Source organism: Meriones unguiculatus, chromosome 9 (genome assembly GCF_030254825.1).
Source record: "Meriones unguiculatus strain TT.TT164.6M chromosome 9, Bangor_MerUng_6.1, whole genome shotgun sequence".
NCBI lineage: Eukaryota > Metazoa > Chordata > Mammalia > Rodentia > Muridae > Meriones > Meriones unguiculatus.
The window spans coordinates 36,761,082-36,786,831 of NC_083357.1; the positions used below are offsets into that span (position 1 = coordinate 36,761,082).

The following is a 25,750-nucleotide window of genomic DNA, read 5'->3' on the forward strand; positions in this document are numbered from 1 at the left end:
AAAAACTCTATCCAGTAGGTGATTGAAGCAGATGCTGAGACTCACAGCCAAACTTTGGGCAGAGGGCAGGGAGTCTTATGGAACAGTGTGGGGATAGTAGGACTCAGAGAAGACAGTAACTCCACAAGAAGAAGAACAGAGCCAACAAATCTGGGCCCAAGGGGGCTACAGAGACTGTTGTACCAACCAAAAGCTATACATGGAAAGGACCCAGGACCCTGCTCAGCTGTACTGGTAGGCAGTTCAGTTTCCATGTAGGTTACCTAGTAAGGGTAGGGTCTGTCACTCACATGAACTCTGTTGCCTGCTCTTCAATCACTTCTCCTCAGAGAGGTGGCCTTGTCAAATGATAGAGGAAGAGGATGCAGGTTGTGCTGCAGAGACTTGATAGTCTGGGTCAGTTGGTAAGGCAGGAGGGCTCCTCTTTTCTCAGGACTAGAGGATAGGGATAGGAGGAAAATATAAGGAGGGTGGGACTGGGAGGAAACAAGGGAGGAAGCTACAATCAGGATGTAAAAAGAATAAATTAATTAAAAAGAAACAAACAAACAAATAAACAAATATTATATGTATATGTGTGGCAAAATGTCAAAATAATAATTGCTATGTATAGTATCTATATAACTATTGTGTTCCTTACATTTTTCTGTATATGAAATTCTTTGTGATAAAATACTGGAGAAAAAATTAGTTCAGCCTCTATAATAACAGATTTTTTTAATAACAGATTTTTTTAAAGCTGTTAATTAACAGAAACATGTTACCTAAAGGATGAAAAGTGTTCTGAAAAGCTTGAATGCTAATTGAATTCCTTTTGTCACTTATGCACTGCATAATGGCAAACATATTTTTTGTCTCCACTTATTATTGCTTCTTACGTGAGTCAAGACTAGATATTTCTAATCTCACAGATCGAATTTTCAGTGATTTCTACTTCCTTTTGCGTAACTGTCCAAATTTTGCTATTTTGTCAAATGAACATACTGTACTTTTATAGTGATAAATTATGAAAGCTTGTTATTTTTAATAAATTACCTGGGTGCTGGAAAGGAAGGAAGGAAGGAAGGAAGGAAGGAAGGAAGGAAGGAAGGAAGGAAGGAAGGAAGGAAGGAAGGGAAAGAAAGAGAGAAAGAGAGAAAAGAAAGAAGAAAGAAAGAAAGAAAGAAAGAAAGAAAGAAAGAAAGAAAGACATGTGTTAACCAAAAGGAAAAGGTAAAACTGAAATAAGTAAAGTCAGAGGTGGAAGCATTTCGTTAAAGAATTATAAAGTACTAAAGATTATTAGGGAAGATCTATAATACTAAAGATTTCAAAATCTGAAAAATCAAAGGAAAAATGGATGTTATATACATACTTGATATATCAAAATTAAATCAAGAGGACATAATCAACTTGATTATAGAAAAAAAATCACAAGATTAACTCAGTAAAAGACTCAACCAACAGAGAAACAGCCAACAGCAAATAGACCCACATGTTGAGTTCTACCAGACTTTTAAGGAAAAGCTAACACTGACGCTCCAAAATCTGTTCAATAAGATAAAAATGGGAAAAAAACACTACCAAATTTGTTCTATAAGTACTGTGTTTTCCTGATATCAAAACCAGATAAGGACAAAACAACAACAACAAGACTACAGTGAATGAAGATTTGAAAATTGTCAATGAAATTCTTTGAAACAGAACTCGAAAATACATAAGACCATGACCAACTTGGTTTCATCAGGAGTACAAGAATTGTTCACTATATATAAATCAATAAATTAATATTAAATGTAAATGAAAATATTATGATCATCTCAAAAAATGACAATTTTTTAATGAACTTCACCATTTCTTCATATCAAAAACCTTAATGAAATTAGAAGGAGAACCAGAATACCTCAACATAATAGAGACTATGTTCAGTAAGCCTTTAACCAACATTATGGTGACTAGAAGAAAACTGAGAGCATTTCCTCTAAAAATCAGTCTCCCACACTTGTTCAATGCACTGCCAGCAAGAACAATAAAACTTACAAAAGGAAAAAATAGACACAACTAAGGAACAAGTCAAACTATCCTGGTTTGTTGATGTGATTCTGCATTTAAGAAATTCCCCTAGAAAACTCTTGGAGCTGATGAATACTTTCAGCAAAGAAGCAGAATACAAAACAAAACAAACAAAAAAATTCAGTACCCTTTATACATACATACATACACATATATATTGAACTTGCAGAGAAAGAAATTTAGAAAACAATCTCATTCATAATATCTTCAGGGAAAAAAAATCCAGGAAAAAAAAATCTAACCAAGAATGTGAAAGAATTCTGTGGTAACAATTTCAAAATATGGAAGAAGGCAATTGAAGGAGACACTAGCAGATGAAAAAGCCATGAATTTGAAAAACTGAAATTGTGAAAATGGCTATAGTCCCCAAAGCAATTTATAAATTCAATGTAATCTCCATCAAAATCCCATTGACATTCTTCACAGAATTAGAAAAATATCTTAAAATTCATATCTAAACACAAAATCAGTACTTACCAGAAAGAGATATGCTGAAGATATCACAATATCTCAAATTATAATACCAAGTCACACTAAAAAAATGACATGGAGACTGATGGAATGGAAGAAGACGACTCAGACACAAAACCACACATCTGTAGCCACCTAATCATCCATAAAGATGCAAGAAACATTCATTGGAGACAAGACAATCTCTTCAAAAAGTGATGTTGGAAAAACTGGCTGTCCACATGTAGAAATATGAAACAGGATACTCTTTCTCTCAGCATGCACAAAAATCAATTCAAATAAGATTAAAAGGCTTTTATGTAAAAAACAAAGCTCTGAAATTGCTAGACAGAAACAGAGCTAATACTTTAAGACACAGACATAGCAAGGAGTTTTCTGAAAAAGACTCCAATAGTTCAGGAAATAATTCCAAGAAATGACAAATAGAAGTATATAAATTTTAAAAGATTCAGAACAGAAAAAGAAAAAGGAGAGTGAAGAACCAACTGACAGAATGTAAGATAACCATAACCAACCTCACATCTGGCAACATCTGACTCTATGAAAGATTCCAAAAGTTGATCAACACCCCCACCCTCTAACCAATACACAAGCAAACAAATTGAACTCACAACTTAAAAAAATAAGTATTTGAAAATATATTCAACACAATAATTAGCAGAAAAACACAAACTAAGACACATTAAAGCTTCATCTCTCACTGTCAGGATGGCTATCATCAAGAAAACAAAGGACAACAAATGGTGAAAAGAATTTTGGAAAAGATAGGTCATTATCCACTGTTGTTGGGAGAGGAAACTGGTAAGACCTCTATGGTATTAAGTCCAGAATTTCCTCAAAGACAAAAAATAGAATGGTGGTAAAAATCCAGCTATTACATTCTGTAGTAAATAAGGAAAGACATCTGAGTCAGCATTCTACGAGACACCTGCTGTCTGTGCAGCTGCACTATTAACAAAAGCGAAGCTACAGTATAAACATGCATCAGTTGATGGGATAAAAACAAACAAACAAACAAACAAACAAAAAACCTTTTGTGTTATACATGCATAACAGTGTTTTATTTAGCTGTAAAGAAGAATGCAATTAAGTCCTTTTCAGAAAAATGGTTTAAAGTAGATATTATTGCATTAATCAAATTGAGCCAACCACAACATCACATTTTCTCTCATATGTAGACTAAGATGAGTATGTATACATGTTTCACATGCACATGTGTGTTGCATGAATGTAAAAAGGAAACTATGGAGGTGAAGGGAGACTGACAGGATAAGAAAGAAAATGTTTCATCTTGTATGAAAAAAAATTGAGATGTAAATATATATGTATACACATGCATGAAAGCAGAGGGATATTATTTGGGGAGAATAAGGGAATCAGTATGGAGGAGCAGTGGTATGATAGGAAGGGGGCAAATATAAGCAAATTATATCTATAGATTTAAAATGTCACAATAATATCCATTATTTTGTATGTAACTTAAAAAATAAGAAAAAAGAAAAACAAAATATCAGTAAATTAATGAACGAAAATGAGTTTCTCACTGAGTGAGATAACTTAGACCCAGAAAGACAAATGTGATCAGTGCTTTGCTCAGCCATCATCAGAGAAGCTTCCTCCTGCAGAAGACCCACAGCCAGACATTATGTAGAGAGTGAAAGACTTTAGAACACTCAGCTCATTTGATGGAGAAGTCTCCACCAAATCCTTCTGCTTGGGGCTTGGAAAATCCCACAGAAGAGGAGATAGAAAGAATGTAGGAGCCATAAGGGACAGAGGACACCAAGAAAACAAGTTCTTCTAAATCAACATGATGGATGAACACATGAACTCACAGAGACTGAGGTACCATGCTCAGGAACTGTATGGGTCTGCACCAGATGGGGCCCTAGAGCTGAAAGAAGAAGTGGACACAGACACCCATCTCTAATCCGAAAACAATCACAAATTGCTAACCATTTGCAAATGAAAATTTAGTTACCTCCAATCCTCTCTTAAGGGTAGGATGCACAACAGGCAGTAGATAGACAAAAGAGAAATAACTCGATGGCATCATAAGGGTTCTTTACATCACAATATCATGTCAGAGCTTTTCCTTTTTTTAATTTTATCTTACTACTTTTTAATTTTATTCTCCCCCCCCTTACAAGTTCTTTGTGTATATATTATGGCTTCCAATTTAGTGTTTCTGTGGGATTTCTGAATGTGCAAACAAGTGGGTCTCTGTTTCCTTTAGCTTCAGGTGACCTCTTTCATTTGTTTGTTTTGTCCAATTCTGATGTGTTAGTTTTTGTTGTATCTTATTATATTTTATTGTTATCCTTATAACCGTGTTTGTTTTCTAATGAGAAACAGAGGGTGGATCCAGATGGGAGGGAAGGTGGAGTAGGGAGGAACTGGAAGAAGAAGGAGGAGGGAAAACCCTAATCAGGATATATATGTGAGAAAAAAAATATATTTTCAATAAAGAAGAAAAATAGCAAAATAACACTGTTTCGGATAAGATGACCACACTTATCAGAGGAATTACATGAAAAAAGTAAATTCATGATATTGTATTCTGTTTAAACTTGTAATTTATGATTTGAGTATTTAGAAAGAAAGAGACAGCAAGAAAGAAAAAAGGAAGGAAGGAAGGAAGGAAGGAAGGAAGGAAGGAAGGAAGGAAGGAAGGAAGGAAGGAAGGCAGATAGAAAGCTGAGCAGCCATGGGGAGCAAGCCAGTAAACAGTCTTCCTCCTAGGTTCTGGCCTTGGCTTCCCCTAAAGGACTGTAAACTGTAAGCCAAGTAAAGCCCTTTCTCCCCAAGTTGTTTTTCGTCAGTGTTTTATTACAGCAATAGAAACCTAACTAGAACATATACTGTCAGCTCGGGGTGGCACTGTAACCCAGAGGCACTGCTGGCTTTCTAAATTCACTGAGGAACCTGAGCATCTAACTTCTGTAATTCTGTTTCCTTTTGTTTTGCTTCAGTTTGTCAACTGATGGGGGTTGTATGGGGTCCAGGTACTGGGGGGTCCAGGTACCGAACAGGCCTCTTGAGATACCCCAAATTTAAAAAAAAAATGTTTGTTTGTTGTTTGTTTTGTTTTGTTTATTTTGGTTTTGGTTATTGAAAGCACAAGCCTGAACAGAGGCCAACCAGGGAGAGACATGTACATCTACCTCCCGGGAAGAACCGCATTCTTTTCTGCCCACTAGAGGTATAGTTGCTAAGAAACCAGCCAAACAGCCCTTCTCCCCTAGGACAGCCAAAGAAGGGAAGCCAGACCATTAATGGTTTGGGGGCTTTCCTATAGACAATCAATTCAAAATGCAACATCTCCTTTTGTGTTTCAACCAATAGATGCTTGCCAGGCAGGAATCCCCCTGCTTTGGGCCAGCTGGGAGGGTATGAGCCCAAGCTAGCTTGTAATAAAAAGATCCTCATGTGTTTTGCAACCGCTTCAACTCCTGGTGGTCTTCTGGGGTCTCCCAAATCTGGCACAACATATTGGGGGCTTGCCAGGATCCCCAAGACCCCCAGGGTCCCCAAGCCAGAGAATAGGAAACCTGGGTAACTGCTTTTGTCTTGGCCAAGTTCTGTGTCTGTTCTGTCATTCTGCTTATTTTTGAGATCTCAAGATGATACACAGTGCCCAGATTTTTTGATTCTGTTGCTCTCCTTGTGGATCTCCTGTCCTCTCCATGTCTTACTATCTCCCCCTTCTTTCATAAGATTTCTTGCACTCTCCCCAAAGCTTAGATAAAAAGGATTTTGATGAAAGTTTTTATGTTGTCTGAAAAGCAAGAGAGAAAACAAGAGACTGGGATAGTAAAGAAAAGAATAGTATGTCTAAAGTAAAAATGTCTGGTTAAACCAAAAGAACAGAGCTAGGAACCTGAAGGTATACAGAATGTTATGGAACGTCAGTGTATGTATAGAAAGCCAGAGGGCATAAGAACTCTATTTGTTTTGGGGTTTCATACCTGCAAATATGATTTAAGAAAGAACTGTAAAATATGTTGTTCTTCATTTAAAAGGCTGGTGACTCTTCAATGCAAAATGTTTTCTTATGCTCTTCAAAGGGAGAAGAAGACTGAAGCTCCATGTTAGCCCAGGGTTACACAAAATTGGAGTCAAGGCATTGTATGAAATACATACCTGACCGCCAGTTCCTGAGTGGATGGATTAATGCTGTTTCTTTCTGGCTGATAGGTTTGGTATGGCCCGAATAGTCCAAGTACAGTTTAAAATTGCTCTATACTGTTTTGTTATCCAGTTGGTTCTAAAACTTATTTGATTACAATGTTAGAACTTGGTTACGGGAAACTGTAAATGTTCCACAGTGGTTGCTATACCGTGGGAGGCACCAACACCATCATCAGCATCTTATGGCTATGTGTTGGATTGCTAGACACATCCTGTAGCAACACATGGTTAGCCACCATGTTGGTTCAGAAATAAAGAAGGCAGACCCATGGTTTTACTGCCGTCTTTGTTGAGGGCTGCCAGCTGTGCTCAGTTCCCTGTTTAGTGCTAAGTGCAACTTTTGCCCTTTCAGCTTTTTGCTGTTCAGTCTTAATGCAATGTGGTAGGAATAGCAAGATTTGCTAGCCCCTCTATGAACTGTGTCTGATTGAAAGCTTTGCTTTGATTTTAGTTCAGAAAGATATTTAAAGTTATTCTAATGACTGCAGTTGGTTACAACATTGAGCTTTAGCTAGTATTTTGTTTATGTTTTCAAGGTTAAGCCTAGGATAACTACAAAGTTTGCCTGTGTAGATCTACTTGAAATACATATGGTCCTAAAACATTCATCTAAGGAATATGTCAGATTTAGCTATTATAGCATTCTGTTTTATAGGATGCAGTTTAGAGCAGATGATAGACTAAGAGTAACTCAGAAGTGCTGGCCCTCAAGCTTGTCAGAGATCTGATGAATATGGCATTTTAACATATGTAAGCTTATTATGACAGAGAGTCCCAAAATCTTGGCAGAACTCCCCAAGTTCTCCAAGATTTGGTCACAACATACTTGGGGACTCATCAGGGATCTCTGATCACATTGATGGCTAAGCTAAGCTAATGGTAGCTTTGCAGCTAAAGAGTGAACAATTAGATCTACTGTAAGTTCATTGGTCAGTTCATTAGCTATTTAGAACTACCAGGTACTAGAGCTTTTATTTAGAAAGGCAAAGAGGTTTGCCTTGCTTACAGGCTTCATGTTAATTGCCTGTGTCTTATGGTAAATAACTGGATAGAAAGATGTAAAGTTTATGTAAGGTCAGAGGATATGAAAGTTTAAGTTATGAGAATCTAAAAAGTATTGTTTAAGGGTCTAGAAAAATGTTTCAAAGTTGGTAAATGCAAGGGAAATTGGAGGGTATAAATAGGTGTTTTAAAGTATATGAATATAAGTTGTAATGATATAAAAATAATTTAAGGCATATTAAAAATGGAAGATTTTTCAGATTTCTCCCTCTTCTCTGCTATTGTTGTGCTTATGTTGTTATAAGATTGTCTAGCTTATTCTTTCTTCAAATTCTCTCTGTAAAACTGTCCTGATAAAACTGTTTCTGAATGCCACAAACTCAATTCTACTCCCCTCCTCTCAACTGAACAGCACTTCTAGAACTTAAACATCTGCATGCCTCTGTCTCCCAAGTGCTGGAATTAAAGGCATGTACCACCATGCCTGGACCTAAGCTTTTCTTTACTTGAAACCTGGTCTATACTAAACTGGCCATGAACTTGGAAATCTGTTTGCCTTGGTCTTTTAGGTTTAGAGACAAGTCTGTATTCCAGCCAGAGTAGCCATGTTGCTAGATTAAAATTCCTCTACAGGGCGGGTGGATTATTGACTGTTTTCATTAGGTACTGCTGCCTAACAAACCGTGTCAAAGTTTTGCATTTTTTTAAATTAAGGTGATCCCACACACACACATTGACACCCCAAAAATCTACATTTTCACCAGGAAGTTTTGCTGGAAGTCAACTGTTGAAGATGGCTCTGTTAGGCCCTGTGTGGCCTCTTTCTCCAGTGTGGTAGCCTGAACATTTCTCATAGCAGTGCCAGGGTTTTAATACAGACAGAACAGGCATAGAGGACTGCCTAAGGACTGTACTTGGAATTGACATATTCTCCTTTATTCTTCTGTCCCAAACCAATAGTCTCAAGAACTGAGGAAATACTTCAATTATTAAAGGAAAAAAGTACAAAGACATTGCAAATAGCATTGATATTCTGGAAAAATCAGAGCTATTTTTGTACTTCTCTCTTAGAGTAACAGTAGCAAGTGCACTGATCATGCGTGGCACAGATCATTCTGTATAGAATTCATAGGCTGAAAGAGAAACCTGCATGAGCTGGAGTTGTTGCTAGGATCACTGCTTGATTAGCTACCTGGTAGGGTACAGACAAAGAAAGAAAAATGAACAGAGTGCAAGATCAAGAAAAGATGGACACCAGGTACCATCACAGTGTAGAGTAGAAATCTCAAATATGATTATCACTATGGGATATAGAAATATCCATGACGAGTAAGGGCCATTATTCCTAAGCAGTCTGGAGCAGGTTGCCACAGTAAGAGAACACTGATCAGCACAAACTGTCCACATTTAGCATTTAACTTAACTGAGCATTTCTGCATGAACACCATTTATGAATGGTCACTGCTTAGCAGGCATAGGGCTATTTGGCAATAACTATGTGCCATGCAACTGGGGTGGTGCTGGAATATGTGTTCCTACTGAAAGCACTGTGCCTATCCCTAGAACCCACATTCTGCACCTGGCATTACTGCTGCCCTAACACATGTACTAAAGATGAATGAACAAAGACATGGGAACAGTGCTGCAACTGGAATAAGTTTCTTAAAGTCCAGTATGTTTGAGGGTTGTTTTCTGGCCTCTAACATACAAGGAGATAAAGTGTAGTTCTTAGCCTATAGGTTTCAACCCCTTTGGGGATCAAAGGATCCTTTTACAGGGTTTACCTAACACCATCTGCATATCAGATTTTTACATTAAAAATTATAACAGTAACACAATTAAGTTATGAAGTAGCAACAAAACTAATTTTATGGTTGGGGGTCACTACAACATGAGGAACTGTATGAAGGAGTCGAAGTATTAGGAAAGTTGAGAACCACTGTGGAAGAGTCTTTAAGAACTGTGGCTTATGATCAGAGAAGCTTCCTCCTGCAAGAGATGGGAACAAAGACAGAGGACCACAGCATTAAACAGACAGTAAGAGACCTTGAAACACTCAGCCCTAAGTAGGATGTCTCCATCAAATCCTTCCCCCAGAGTTCAGGGAACCATGCAGAAGGGAACGCAGAATTCATGTAAGAACCACAGGGGATGAAGGAAGGAAGAAAGAAAGAAAGAAAAAGAGAGAGAGAGAGAGAGAGAGAGAGAGAGAGAGAGAGAGAGAAAGAAAGAAAGAAAGAAAGAAAGAAAGAAAGAAGAAAAAAGAAAAAAAAGCCCTCTAAATCAACATGAGCAAAGCTTTTATGAACTCACAGAGACTGAAGCAGCATGCACAGGGCCTGCACAGGTCTGTACCAGGTCCCCTGTGCTTAAATTATGGCTTCTAGTTTATTTTTTTTAATAATATTCTTGAGTGTGCAAATGAGTTGGTATCTGAATCTTAGGTCATCTCTTGGGTTCTTTTCCTTCTGTTGGTTTTTCTTGTCTGACTTCAATGTGATAAAGTTTTTGTTTTATCTTATTTTATTTTGATATCTTGTTTAAAAACAAATGAATGAATAATGAATGAGTAAGAGTGAACCAACCCACTAGAGTAAAAGGTAACAAGTGACATGTCACTTACACCCACTGGGAAAGGGAAAACAATTTTTCTCCAGTAGAGTGACACTGAGCATATCAATCAGTGCAGGACAGGCCTCATGTTCAGAAGTAGTTGGCCAACATGTAATAGACTTAACAGTTTGTTTGTTTGTTTTGTTGTTTTTTATTTTTATTTTTTGGAAGGGAGGATTATTTTTTCTTAGTTTGGGTTTGTTTGGGGGTTTGCTTTCTCTTTTTTGGATGCTTTTATTTGGTTACACTTTTGTGGTTTTGGTTTTTTGGGGTGGTCATTTTATTTTGTTTTCTTATTTTCAGGGAGTTTTGTTGTTGTACCTGGTCTATATAACAGCCCTGGCTGTCCTGACTCACTTTTTGTACCAGACTGGCCTCAAATTCAGAGCGATCCAACTGTCTCTGCCTCCCAAGTGCTTTGATTAAAGGTGTGTGCTACCATATCCAGTTTGTTTGCGGTTTTGAGAAAGAACTTAAAGTTAGGTGGGTACGGATGTAGAGAGGATCTAGAAGGGGTTGGGTGAGGGAAAGAATATAATCAAAATATATTTAAATTTAAAAATTGTTTTAAATAATACAAAATATAACAACAACAACAACAATAATATAACAAAAAAAAAAAACAGAAGAAGAAGTGCAACCTATGAGAAGAAGTTTGGCCAAGAGAACTACTCTTGAAGGGAAAATGGGAGTTCTGGACGTTCCTCTTCTCTGATTCTGGCCACTGAGAGATGAGAAGCTTCCTCTGCCATTTACTCTCTGCATAAAATTCTGTCTTGCTCAGGAGCCAAAAGTAGCAGAGACAAAATTTGTGGGCTGAAATTTCCAAAACTAGAAGTAAAATAATTCTTTCATTTTATAAAGCTGATTGTATAAAGTACTGTTTTCAGGAATATAAAGCCCACTGACTCAAACAGCATGTGCTCGACATTCCTCATAACCCAACTCACAAGACAGGCACCATGTCACTTGATTGAAATCAGCTTTGAATAAATCAAACTCATTCAGTGAAGACGAGGTTCTTCAGATTTTACTCCCTATCCTTTTTTTCAGTGTCCACACCTTGGTGGATATTGAGTTGGTTGTGGACAAAGGTTGCTCATAGGAACTGACGGGGACAATTAATGAATGATGAGGTGCACAATTGACTTTATATGAAAGAGATTTACTAGATGGAGATGAAGAGTGAGAGAGAGAAGGGAGAGCAGGACATGATGGGGGAAAAGAGAGAGGGGTGCCCTGACAGAGAAAGAGGAGAGGTCGAGAGGGGGCAAGAGGAGCAAGAGGCAAGAGGCCAAGAGAGAGACCATGTGGCAGGCTGGTCCCTTTAAAGAGGAAGGTAAACACGCCTTCCAGGTGTGGCCAACTGGCCAGCAACACATGATGACATCATAGGTTGCTAGGCAACCCAGAAGCAGGTTCTTAAATACTAACAGGAACCATAGCCATTCCAACACTATAAAATGATGATATCTCAAACTGTCCAACCCACAGGCTCCCTTTACTAATTGGAATATCTCAGAAGCAACCAATTATAGGGCTGCCCTAAGATCCTTGAAAGGTACCCCAAAGAATACCTTGACATCTCTTCTTTCTTACATGTACCTTCGCTGGCAATAAAAAGGAAAGCTTTGTATTTTCATACTTCTTATTCAATTTCCACTTGTTCTTTGGAGTAGCAGCACCATCAGGGTATCCTTTTTATGCTTTAAGATTGTATGCTATGAATCAGCTGTGTTTCATATGAATAAGAGTCAGGAAAATCTTTCTATCTCCCTCTCTGTCTTTTAAGTTGCCAAACCAAAGCTGGAGCTGACTAATCACTTGTTAGGCTAGTCTTTACCATTCCCGTAGGACCTCAAACCAATGCTTTCTGTGGCTGAAAAATTTCAAAAATCATGGAGAACAGGGACTTGTTAATCCCTCTGGAAACATTGTTTCTGCTCCAAACTCTTCTCCTATTTCTGTTCCTAGTAGTAGTACTAACTGTTTCACTCTTGAGAGCATCCCAAACCACACAAAGCAAAGGCTCAGTAAGTGTATCTTATAGTGGCTGTAAAAGAGCCAGGTTAGGCTTCCAAGGCATTGTCATTACATGTGTTTAATGAAATAGGAGGAAGTGCCTGTCCATCTGGCCAGAGCCTCATGGAGGCCTCTCATTTGTAGCTATAGGACACTGGATCCTTCTGGGAACAACTATAATCACACAGGCCTACAGTACCTCCTAGTGTGTCTGAAACAAAGGATGAGAGGAGGCCTCCCACAGAGGGTTTGATCCTGTCTTTGTCTTCAAAATATACCTTCATATAATCCCAGCACTCAGGAGGTAGAGGCAGGAGGAGTTAAAGGAGTTAAAGAATATAATGAACTACAAATCAAGTTCAAGGCCTACATGAAATCCTGCCTCAAAAAGTTAACAACAACAACAAAATCATCTTCTCAAGTCTGGTGTAGAGCAGAATGCCTGTTTCCCTACTACTCCAAACACAGAGCAAGGTGCCTATGTCCTAACTACTCAGAAAGCAAATTGGGAAAAAGGTTATATCTAAGAGTCTGGAAGCATGGTGGGGATCTTATGTGAAGCAAAACGCCTCAGTAATACCATTCAAAATGCAAAGCAGGAAGACTGGCCAGCCTGGGCAACACACTGGGGCTCTGTCTCTAAAGCAATCAATCAGTAAATCAATACGTTATTAAGTGATCCAAAAAGTCAATAAGCTTGTACAGTCCATATAACACAAGAACACATTATGTAGTTGGAAATGGTCTTGACCCTTCTTTCCTTCAGTATCTCCAAAGAAGCAAGATCAGGACAAGAATAAATTGCTTTCTGGTAGGAGCTTGGCTGTAAAAAATGTTTGAATATTTATTTATACCATACACTCTAATGTTGTTAGAAAGAGAGAATGCTTCAAATTTACTTTTCTCTGTAGGTTCATTCCTTAAGAGAGAAAAATTAAAAGCCATTATTCTTCCATTCATCAAATAGTTTAGTACTAGCAGAATTCCAGATTAGAAAACTGCAGAGACATTCAAATTTTAAAGTCTTTCTTATGTCAAACATCGAGGTAAAATGCTATTCTAAGACTACAGTGTAGAAAAATTAAATTCTAAGAAGCAAATAGGAAAGGGTATTTCTCTAGATTGTGTCTAGGTATTGTTTTCCTTTTAAGTATTGGTTTTGAATTTTTAATTTGTGTAGAGGGGCCATGAAGGGGCAAAGATCTTAATTATTGGACTAAAGCAAAGTCAGAATGTAACAAATGGATAGGAACACAGAAGGGAGACATTTTCATGTAGGTCTACCCAGAGAAGGAATCCTGGGAGTCACTGGAAATAACTCATAAAGAGGAGGAAAGAGAAGCTTTGAAAATGAAGATGAATGTTTTCCCTTAAGAAAAGGTTTTGATGCTCTTCGTAGAAAAAGGAAGATTCTTTCAAAGCATCATTTGGATAGATACTGTTTGAAAGAGGTCTAAGACAAGCTAGACAACCAACAAACTGCAAAGACTGCCTCAAAGATATAGTGAGTGGAGCGTCTGGGCATGCTCATTTGTATTTGTTTCTCTCAGAGCACCACATTTAATAATTTTTATAAAGTTTGCTCTTCTATATCCAATAGAGCCACTGGAGCTAGAACAGATAGTAACCTGTGAGTGTCGTTAATGTTCCATGAGGACCTTCTTCATTTCCAGAGTCCCTGGAAATCACAAATACATCTAGCATGTTGAAGAAATTCAGTTTCGGGCTTGTTTATTTTATGGTGCCTTTCTCTTCTTTTTCCTGCCTTTTTTTTTTCAGAAGAGGAAATAGAGGAGAGAGAATATACAGAAGAAGGAAGAACTCTTCTATAGCCCAGGAAGAACCTGCTGCCTAGCTTCATTACTATTTGCTACTTTTCCAAAAATGGAAAGACCTAGATGATATTTCTGAGAAAAAGAACAAAATAAATTTTAAAATTTTTTTATCTAAATACTATGTTTAACTTATGGGGAAGTCTTGACTTAATTAAATTTATGAGCACAGAGGGAAAATGTTAAGCTTTATTAACTGGGGGAAGAATGTGGCTCCTTAGCTGCCCAGGCAGCTTACAAAGACAAAGGAGATAAGTTTATGGGAAATAAATATACATAAGATTTTATATTATAGACCCAATGAATCCATTTGCAATAAGTCTTAGAGTTGGAAGTGGCTTACAGGACTTTGGCCTCTCCTGGGACACATGAGCAGACACAAGAGCATGCATGTCTCTCCTGGTCCTTTTCTCATTTCAGCACATGTTGCACACTCTGCAGCCCTAGACATTCCTGAAGTGAAGTTCAGTAACCAGCCTTTCTGGCAGGAAGTTGTGAAGCATGTGTTTAGGCAGAAAAAGAAAACGTATGGGAAGTTAATGCCCAGAAGAGGTGGGAGAAAGGATCCAGCCATGAAATAGAGTCCACAGAAAGACAAGGTTTGTAGACTGCCTGATGTCTCCACTTTCACTGGGCTACTCTTTAGAGAGGTATGCAGATGTATGTGGGCCAGGCTTCCAGGCTGAGACCTGCAATTCTGTGCATCTGAAGCAAGGCCAGAGGATGCTGCTTTTCCTGTGGCTGCTCCTATTCCTGAGCATCCAGAAGCCAAGTCTCACACAAACTAAACTTCCTTCTTTAAGTACTATTTGGCTAACCAGGAGCATGTTAGTTAATGCCAATTATTGGCATGCCAGCAACGTCTACAGATTAATATTTCAGGAATCAATGAAACCCAGCTGAACATGAAAATGTGAACTTGGAATTGGAGACAGAGGCAGACAGAGAGAACTTGAAAGCTTCTCAAGAAAAGAGGAAGAGACTCAAGCATCTTCCTGATACTTGGGCTTCTGAGGCCAGAATCAAGCCCATACATTCCCACAGATTTGCTTATGCGGCCCTGAGAGCGCACAGAGTCCCTTCCCTCTGTGTTCAAGGCACTTCAGCTCCATAACAAAAACATCCATGCTTAAGGTCCTGTTGTGAAAATGAGGTTCCTGAAGTGAGTTCCCAGCAGCAACCTGATCACTAAAGCATGCTGTACTGTTCCCAGGAGCAAATGGCCTTCATTCATGCAGAAAGCATCAGGCCCCCGCTGCTCACAGTGAAGCAACACTTAGGGCTTTCTTGCCTTTAATCTGTTTGGTTCCTTGGGCATCTCCAGAAAGCTGAATGGTCACTCTATAAGGCTGAGGGTTGGAGAGGTATGGTATTAATTATCCAACTGCTGCTATCCAAGTATCTTAAACAAACAGCCGCCCCCACCCCACCCCTTAGCTCCCTACCCCCACCTCCCAGTCCTCACGCTCCAGGTAGGCTGACCACTAGGATTCCCACTGGGTTCCCACAGGTTCCCACTGAGGACCCAGAGTTTCCTGGATAATTCTAGTATCCGAGCTCTGGCTGACATCCGCTTACTATCTAACCAGCTGCATCTCACCCACCCCTTAGCGTCCCTGAAATCCCTAAGCCTTATTTCTCCCAAGGCTTACAATTCTGCCTAGTTGGTTCCATTTCCCGATCCTTCCTCAAAACACTTCATTTATTCCCCTGCACTGGCCTTAACCTGAGCACCAAGGCCCTGCCAGGTTTGCTAAACACGGGGCTCACTTTAGGCTGAGCCCCGCGCTGGTCCACCCCCTTCCCCGCCCCCATCCTCAGGCTCTCCCCTCCTCCTACCCCCAGGCTCCAGCCTTCCCCCTTCGTCCCTCCCAGCAGTGCTCCCAGCCTGCCTATCATCTTGCTCTAATTGTTTCCAGATTCGTGTGGGAGGTCAGGGCCCGGGAGTGCTGCTTCATGCCAAGTTTATAAACAGAGCAGTGTTTCCAGATGGCCGCTGGCTCCAGCCTGGCGAGCAGGTTGATTGGGACCAGAATAACAACAGGTGGAGCGCAGACAATGAGTTCCTTGACACATATTTACTCCCTCGGCGTTTTCTTTCCTTGCAACCTCCACTCAATCTGCTGTAGCAACCGAGGTGGACTTTCACATCGTCAAATCGGGCGGGGGCAGCGGAATGTGGAGGAAAAAAAGTCATTTCCCTGAAGAGAGCACAAGCTGGGGGAGGGACCAACGACCCAGCTGTCAGCGAACTGGGGACAAGGAGGTGTCTTTCATTTGGGACGGATTCTGGGAATTGCCTTAGGATTCTTTGAAAGGAGATGGCCAATAGGCCCAAACCCCCGTTATGCGAATCCAGAGAATGAAGGAAACAGGCTGGCCTGGCGTTTGTATCGTCAATGGCCAGGGTTCCCTCCGGGCTCAGGGTACAGAAGGCCCCTTTGAGCCCATCGAGGAACAACAGCACAGAGGCCTTCGGGTTGTGCAGTGAGCCCCCGCAGCAGCATGGCATTTGTGCCCAAAGTCCTGCAACCTAAGTCTGAGTCTCCATAGAAGAGCCTGTCCAGGCGGAGTTGAGAACATGAGAAGGCAGTGACAGCAGGGGCAGGCTAGTGCCGGGTGGAAGGCTGAGAGTCTAAGTTTATGGTCTTTCCCTTGCACTACCCCCCCCCCAAAAAAAAAACCCACCAGCAGAAACCAGTGTCCCTGAAAGTAAGGAACAGGAACATAAATATCAGAAGTAAGTTTTTAAGGGTCTCCAACTTAAACCTAAATTATCTCTATGTGTCTTTTGAATCTGAGTTTCTACTTATAAAATGTAACCCGACACTGGGGCTTTGAAGCTTGGGATCCACAACCAGGCTGTGCAATTTATCTGAACTGACAGACCAGGGCCTTGGAGGCCCTGCTCGTCCGCCCCGCACCCCCACTCACTACACTCCACAGCACTGCTGCACTTTAAAGCGTCTCCAAATGCCAGAAGTGTAAAATAAGGCCACACTTGGTATTTCTCTTAGTCAAGGCAGAATCGTTACACAGGATATTAATCCATATTTCTTTAATTACTTCACTAAATTTTTTTTACAAAGCACTTATTGAGGTTTTTCTCTGAAAAGCTCCAAGTATTATACAAGGAATTCTTAAGAAAAATAAACAGGTCTTAGACTAAAGAGCAACAAAATGGGTTAGAGGGAATACATTCACAACAGGGGACATAAATGGAGCCCCTAGAGAGGGAGACAGGGCAGAAAGGTTGAAACTGGTGCAGGAATCAACTCACATTCCAGCCCCATAAAGTCACTGGGCAATGGTGAAGTCAGATCCCCTCCAAGAATGTTTACCCTGAAGAAAGCATCTGTGGAAGATTCTAAAAACTTGGCGCCCTATCATTCCAATGACAGGTGCCCTGTGCAAACACTGTAGTTCCTGCCAAATTCAGAAATAATCATCTGAATATGGGCAGAGAATTGCCATGCTCTTTGGGAACAAGTTCTGGCCCCCCAAATGAAATGGCAGCAGCTAAAGAAAATTCCTCTGACACTATCCTGGCCCAGTGAATACCTAGCAGTGCTGCCCTGATTCAGCACTGTGACTGAAGGCAACTGTGCTGAAGCCAAAACAATGGTCATCCTTGCGAAATGCAAGGTTTTCCCACTTGCACTCCAACACTGAACATGAGCTGGCACTCCCAACCCCAAAGCAGGAGATACGCTGGACAGCCACTACAGGTGCCAGCACAGAAACACAGTTTGTTCCTATTACTTGCAAAATGTTCAGTACAGAGTAGAATTCTTTTTAGTTCCATTCACATAATGAAACATACGCTTTAAAAACAAACTTGAAATAAATGAACTTACTGATAATAGATACAGTGGAAATATTGTCAACAGTGCAGCCTTTCACGATTTCATTGATAAATGGGAAGTTTCTGGTTTGAAGTGGGTATTGAATTTTGTGGACTGCTGGGTTCACCACATATCAATTGTTTCAACCCATGTGAAGCCCAAGATGTAAAAGGGCTCAAGTTTTTGCAATTACACTGAGGAAAAAAAAAAGTTGTTTTATTTTTAACAAAAGAACTTTCTTTCTCAAGCTAGAATTATTTGCATTTTTCTGTATGTAGCTTAGCTAACACAATGTGTTACCTATTGTTGATTTTTTAATACACTGATGGTATTCTCAGGCCAAATAATGCAGTAACATCAGGATGCTTAAGACTTTAAGTCACTGCCTGTACACCCTACAGAGCATGCTGAAATGCTTCCGGAAACAAAACTCAGTGCCCTCAAGTCCACTGAACAAGCCAACCTTTCTCTAATGCTTAAAACACTTCTAACCAGAATTAAGGCATTTCTTCCGACCCTTTTAAACTTGGCAAGCTACTGAAGAGAGAGGTGTGGAGAAGGTGAGAAATGCCATTTTCAAATCCAAAGAGAGTCAAGTAAGCAGTCCATGACGGCTTAACCAAAATTCCCTTACAAAGGTCTACTTGTGAGTGCCAAGTTCAGGCTTCAAGAATGTGAAGTCAAAGATTTCAAAGTATAGATGATAAGTATTGCCTTTCTACTACTCTTTTTTTTTCTTCTAAGCATTAACTCCTCCCAGCCACCCCTCCTATCTGCTTTGCCAAAAGTCAATCTCATTCATGAAACCTTTTCCCAGACAATGAATTGCTGCACATGGCTGGTGGCATCTCATGGGGCATGAGGACCATGGGGCTTCACAGACTCCTCTGAACACTGACCCAAGCACATGCACAGTCAAGGCAGAGAGCCTGCTTGCTGCATCATATACTCTCTCCCAGCTCCTGGCACAGACTGCAGAAGGACACAAGTGAGAGATGTCTCTAAAGTAGCCTTAATCTCATTAGGAACCCCAGCTCATTCGAGTTGGCATGCTCCATGGAAAGAACCAGCAATTATGCCCTCATGCTGTGCCTAAGAAAATGGCAAAGCCAATTGAAGTGATACCCCCAATTCAGTCACACTTCCAGGGATCTACCCAGGTAATCAATCTGACTTGGCCTTACAAGGTCACTGACTTAGACACTTCCTCTTTGTAAGTTGCTGTTCCTTACATGGAATTTTAAGTGTCTGTACAGGTTTAACAGTCTTTCTTTATTCTAGCCTCCAAGTATGCTTTAGTAACAGCTTAGATAAATCTATGCCATATATCTAAGCCTCCGGTGAGACTCATAAACCACCGGTCCTTTAGACTGTGGCCAAGAGGCTGATGACATACTAGGCCTTCAATCAAAACTTGTCTGACAATGACCCAAGGAAGTCCCAGGGGTGTGCAAAATGATCTGAAGAAATGCCAAAATTAGCAAAAAAGCTCTGAGTCCACTAAGTTGTTAAATGTCAGTCCCACCTTTACTGTTCTTCAGCTGCAATGACTTTGAAACCACTGTTGTATGTGAGCAGCTGAGAAAATGTCTCTGAGAAACCAGACTGTTTTCAAACATGCACCAACCACATATATTATCCACACCACTCCATGAAAACTTTGTAGGATGCCAGTGCATTAAAGAGCATTGTCGGATCCCAACAGGTTAAACTTTTGCTAAGGATTTGACTGGACCCCATGCTATCCTACTGGGAGCTGATGGCAGTTAACTAGCATCTTCACTGGACAGGCAAAGTAAACACACTTTTTACTCAAAAGGCCTGTGGCAATGTCTGACAAAGGATCACCAGGGTAAAGCTGCTCCCTAGATTGTCTTTTTTTTTCCTTCTGCCTGTGACAATGAGAGCTGTGGTAATTTAACCGAAGTAACAAGAAATGCATTCACAGTATAGCAAATAGGTTTCCCCCACACAACCCATGACCCCTTCCTCCATGCCACTATCACTGCTCCCAGTACACCTGCATTTATATAATATAGCATAGTCTCTTCATTAGCTCATTCTGTTTTATTTAATTAATCACTTCTTTTTATTTTTTTTTAAAGACAGTCTTCCTATGTCATCCAGGTTGCATTGAGTTTATGATTCCTCTGATTCTGCCTTCTGAGTATGAGTCCAAGAATATGTTGCCACACACAACTGACTACTATCTTATTTTACTGATAATTTACTTTACAAACAAAAGCTGAGCCCTTGGAATATGAAGGTTTTGATCTACACATATGAAGACCAACAACTCAGGTCTGTATAATTGACCACATCTCCTTTTCTTATTGCATGGTCTAAGAGTGAATGAATTAAAAAACAAAACAAAACAAATAAGTTTTCTCACAAATCAGAACTATCTAACCATAAAATGTTTACATGGGCTCATTCCAGCTACTACTTAGAAGAAAACAAGATTTATTTTAAAAATGTTTTTAAGTTATCTTTTCATTCAACACTGGGGAATTCTATAACCTTTCATGTTTTTCAAGAGGGAAAATATTTGGTTGGATGGATTTGAATCTCCCCAATAGAGCACTTGTCTGTCATCTCCGGCCCAGGGCCTCACTGACATTCTTTTCCTCCTAGAGCCCCTCCCACTCCACGAGCCCCAGGCAGAAGGTCAGACTCAGAGGTGAGCAAAGCTGCACAAAACTAGAAGCTGCTGGAAGTATTCTGGAATATTGGAGCTTTCTAAATGAGATTTGCTTGACATCCTTCTGTAACATCAGTCCTCTATGAGACAAACACAAGAGTTTAAAATAATTAAAATCTATCTTAACACTGAAAGAAATTCATGTTACAATGAAACAAAATGGTTTATTTGGAAAGGACTGAAAGTTACTTACGTCCCCTTGCTTCAGATAAATATCCTTAAACATCAGTTTCTAAGATCAACAATCAATAAACTGGACCTCATGAAACTGAAAATATTCTGTAAAGCAAAGGACACTGCCGTCAGAACAAAATGACAACAGGCTACAGATTGGGAAAGGATTTTCACCAACCCTATATCTGACAAAGGGCTAATATCCAGAATATTATAAAGAATACAAGAAGTTAAACAGCAACGAATCAAGTAAGCCAATTAAAAAATGGGGTTCAGAGCTAAAAGAATTCTCAGTAGAGGAATATCTATCGAATGGTAGAGAAACACTTAAAGAAATGCTCAACATCCTTAAGACATCAGGGAAATGCAAATAAAAATGACCCTGAGATTTCACCTTACACCCATCAGAATGGCTAATATTAAAACTCAAGTGACAACACATGCTGGAGAGGATGTGGAGAAAGGGGAATCCTCCTCCATTGCTGGTGGGAATGTAAATTTGTACAACCACTTTGGAAATCAGTCTGGTGCTTTCTCAGACAGTTAGGAATAGTGGACCTCAAATCCAGCTATACTCCTAGGCATATATCCAAAATATGCTCAAGTATAAAACAAAGACATTTGCTCAACCATGTTTGCATCTGTTTCATAATAGCCAGAATCAGGAAACAACCCAGATGTCCCTCAGCTGAGGAATGGATACAGAAATTGTGGTGCATACACACAATGGAATGCTACTCAGCAATTAAAAAAGAAAATTACAAAATTTGCAGGCACATGGCGGGAACTAGAAAAGATCGTCCTGAGTGAAGTATCCCAGAAGCAGAAAGACTCATATGGTATATACTCACTTATAAATGGATATTAGACATATAATATAGGATAATCATGCTAAAATCTGTGCACCTAAAGAAGCTAAGCAAACGAGGACCCTGGGTAAGATGCTCAATCTGATTTCAGAAATGCAAATGGGATTGACATAGGAAGAGTGTGAAAACAAGGACCAAGACAGGAGCCTACCCCAGAGGGCCTCTGAAAGACTCTAGCCAGCATGGTAATAAAGCAGATGCTGAGACACATAGCCAAATTTTGGGCAGAGTGCAGAGAATATTATGAAAGAAGGCGGAGATAGAAAGACTTGGAGGGGACTGGAGCTCCACAAGAAAGAAAGAAAGAAAGAAAGAAAGAAAGAAAGAAAGAAAGAAAGAAAGAAAGAAAGAAAGAAGGGAGGGAGGAAGGGAGGGAGGGAGGGAGGGAGGGAGGGAGGGAGGGAGGGAGGGAGGGAACAAAGAAAGAAACAAAGAAAGAAAGGAAAGATTTGGCCCAGGGGTCTGTTCTGATACTCTAACTAAGGACCATTCATGCAGATAACCTAGAACCCCTACACAGTTGTAGCCTATGGCAGGTCAGTCTCCTAGTAAGAGGAACAGGGCCTGTCTCTGATATGAACTCAGTGGCTGGCTCTTTGATTATCTCCCCCTGAAGTGGGAGGGGCAGCCTTGCCAGGACACAGAGGAAGACAATGCAGTCAGTCCTGATGAGACCTGATAGGCTAGGGTCAGATGGAAGGGGAGGAGGACCTCCCCTATCAGTGGACTTGGGAAGGGGCAAGGGAGAAAAGGGAGGGAAGGTAGGATTGTCAGAGGACAAGGGATACAAAGTGAATAAATTGTAATAAATTTAAAAATGTAAAAAAAAAATCTTTAAACATTCAAAAGGATTAGAGATATAGTAGTAGTGAGAGACTAAAAGATTAAAAATTAGCAGCTATTATTTAAGGCCTGAACTAAGTGGGTGGAGAAGTCTAGGAATGCCCTGAGGGGAAGAACTGCCTTACTGCATTCTTTCCCCATCCACATACAATACAGTTGCTAGGAAACTGGCCCATCCCCCTAGGGAGGGACACCAGGTCATTAATGGTCTGGGGACCTTCCTATAGCCAATCAATTCAAAATGTATTATTTTGACCAAAAGATGCTTGCCAGGCAGGAATCGCCCCTGCCTTGGGCATGCTGCCAGGGACCAGAATCTTTAAATCACCCAACTAACCTGAGCACAGGGCTCTCAGCTCTCACCGCTTGGGTGGTGGTGGGTGTGGACCCAAGCTGCAGGTTGTAATGATTTATAATAATAAAAAAAAAAACTCATGTATTTACAGCGGAGTCTAGTTATTCCTGGTCTTTTGGGGTTCGAGAACCAGGCAGAACAGTAGTAACAACTTATTTCCAATAAAGATGATCTTTCGCTAAGGACCAACTAAAAGTTATATATCCTGAATTAAGTGTAATAATTGAAAAGGGCCTGCTTCCCCAAACTCAATGTCCTCCAACAGATTTCCTAAGAGTTACTTGATGGCACATTGCTCAGGAGGGGGTGCAGAAGACAGGAAAGACAAAAAGAGGAAGAATAATGGCAGTACTTTGTGAGTTTTAAGAAAGATGACCTTGAATCAGAATTAGATAGATGAGTCATTTAAAAAATGCTAAATATTCAGATCTGCTTATCTAATACTTTCCCTCACCCTCCTAAAACTCAGACAAGCCATCATGTGAACAAGAGGAAAAACTCAGTCATAAAGACTGAACGGTTTAGCAGAAAACCTCTAAGAAGACAATAACTCCTGAAAAGAGAAAGATGTTGAGTAACTTCTGCCCAGCAAGACTGATGCATATAGAGAACCCACATGGTACAAATACATTCCATTCCATCCTGAAGCATCAGATCATGAGCTGAATAAAAAGAGCAGCTGGGGAGTCAGTCCCAGTAGAAGAGTGTTGTGTAATTTCAGTGCTCCACTTCTATATGGCCTTAGGTATAATGGGAGATGGCAGTTCAAGACAGCTTGCGTTCCTGGGACTGAAGAAGACAGGGCAACATGGAGGCAAGAAGCCCTTGAAGAGCTATCTAAGGAACCATCTAAGGAGCTCTCTAAGAAGCTTGAGATCCAGACATCCCATTTCAGTTCAGACTTAGGTCAAATTCAGGCTAGCTCTACATTTTCAGAGGACCTATCTTCAGTTCTCCATTTGCCAGTGGTGGCTTGGGCTACACCTCAAAGTTGACTGTCCAGGCAGGGACTATGGTCACATGCATCAAGCAGACAGTAAATGCTCAAGTCATAGATCAATATTTTACTCAGCCATCATCAGAGAAGCTTCCTCCTGCAGCAGATGGAAACAAATATTTAAAGGCACACAGCCAGAAATTAAATAGAGAATGAGACACCTTGAAACACTCTGCCCTAAATGGCATGTCTCCATCAAATTCTTCCACTCAGAGCTCAGACAACCTTGTGGAAGAGGGAGCAGAATGTGTCTAAGATTCAGAGGGGATGAAGGATACCAAGAAAACAAGCCCTCTAAAGCAATATGAGCAAAGTTCATATAAACTCATACAGACTGAAGCAGCATGCACAGGTCTGCACCAGCTCTACTGTGCTTAAATTATGGTTTCTCCAGTTTAGTGTTTATGTGGGATTCCTGAGTGTATGAACAAGTTGGTATCTAATTTTTATGTCTTCTCCTGGGTTCTTTTCCTTCTGTTCATGTGACTTGTGCAACTTTGATGTGATAGTTCTTGTTTTATCTTATTTTATTTTGTTATCTTAAAAAAAAAATGAATGAGAAGAGCCAGCCTCTTCATCTAAGACATAGCCTCCTTAACCAGGACACTTTCTAAGAGACATTTGTTCTCTTAGAAAGATTTCAGCAGCAACCATGGCCTCCTTTGTGGATCTCAGTACTAAAGCCAAGATGCTCATTGTGGGCCTGACCACCTGGAAGTCTTACCTGGCCAAGTCATGGAAGCTGTGAAGGTGGCCATTGATGCCGGATATTATCATATTGACTGCACATATGTATATTACAATGACAATGAAGTTGAAGAACACATCCAAGAAAAAAATCAAAAGAAAGTTATGAAGTAGAAGGACCTCTTTGTTGTCAGCAAGTTGTGGTCAAACTTCTTTGAGAGAAAACTGCTAAAAGAAACTTGCAGAAGACCCTCATATTGGATGTGAAGCTGAACTATTTGGACTTCTATTTATTCACTGGTCACAAGGACTTCAGTCAGAAAAGAAGTTATTTACCAAAGATGATCAATATCCTCACCAATAAAATGACATTCTTGGATTCCTGGGAAGGCATGGAGGAGCTGCTGGACAAGGAGTTGGTGTAAGCCTTGGGCATCTCCAACTTCAACCACTCCCAGACTGAAAGGCTCCTGAACAAGTCTGGACTGAAACATAAGCCAGTGACCAACCAGGTCATGTGCTACCCATACCTCACTCAGGAAAAACTGATCCAATACTGTCACTCCAAGGATATCACTCTCACAGCCTACAGTCTCCCCAGATAGGCCTTGGGCCAAGACAGATGACCCTTCATTACTAGGGTACCCTAAGATTAAAAAGATTGCTGCAAAGCACAAGAAAACCTCAGCTCAGATTCTGATTCAGTTCCACATCCAGAGGAATGTGGTAATGATCCCCAAGTTTGTGACACCATAAGAATGTTCAGGTCTTTGACTTCCAGTTGAGTGATAAGAAGATAGCCACTATCCTCAGCTTCAATAGAAACTGGAGGGCCTGCCTGTGACAGTAAATGTGGAATCCTGAGGCTGAATCATCTGATGAGACTTCCTTTTGGAGTCCTATTTGAGCCAAACCTATCTGACATCATGCTGTAGGCAAGACTGTATTTAAATCCACATGTTGAACCAGGTGCAGATTGTTGCAAGGAAATGGAACTCAGAAAAGTAAAGGGACATTTTCATTAATTTAATCTGACCAAATGTTTGTCAAAAACCAGGAATTCTGGTAACATTTGAGAATATAAAGATAAAATAAT

General features: G+C 40.1%; 1 pseudogene; it reads left to right on the forward strand.

Moving 5' to 3' along the window:
- The first annotated feature begins 24,619 nt into the window (after positions 1 to 24,619).
- LOC110540803 (aldose reductase-related protein 2-like) lies at positions 24,620 to 25,498 on the forward strand (annotated as a pseudogene).
- The last annotated feature ends 252 nt before the right edge of the window (positions 25,499 to 25,750 follow it).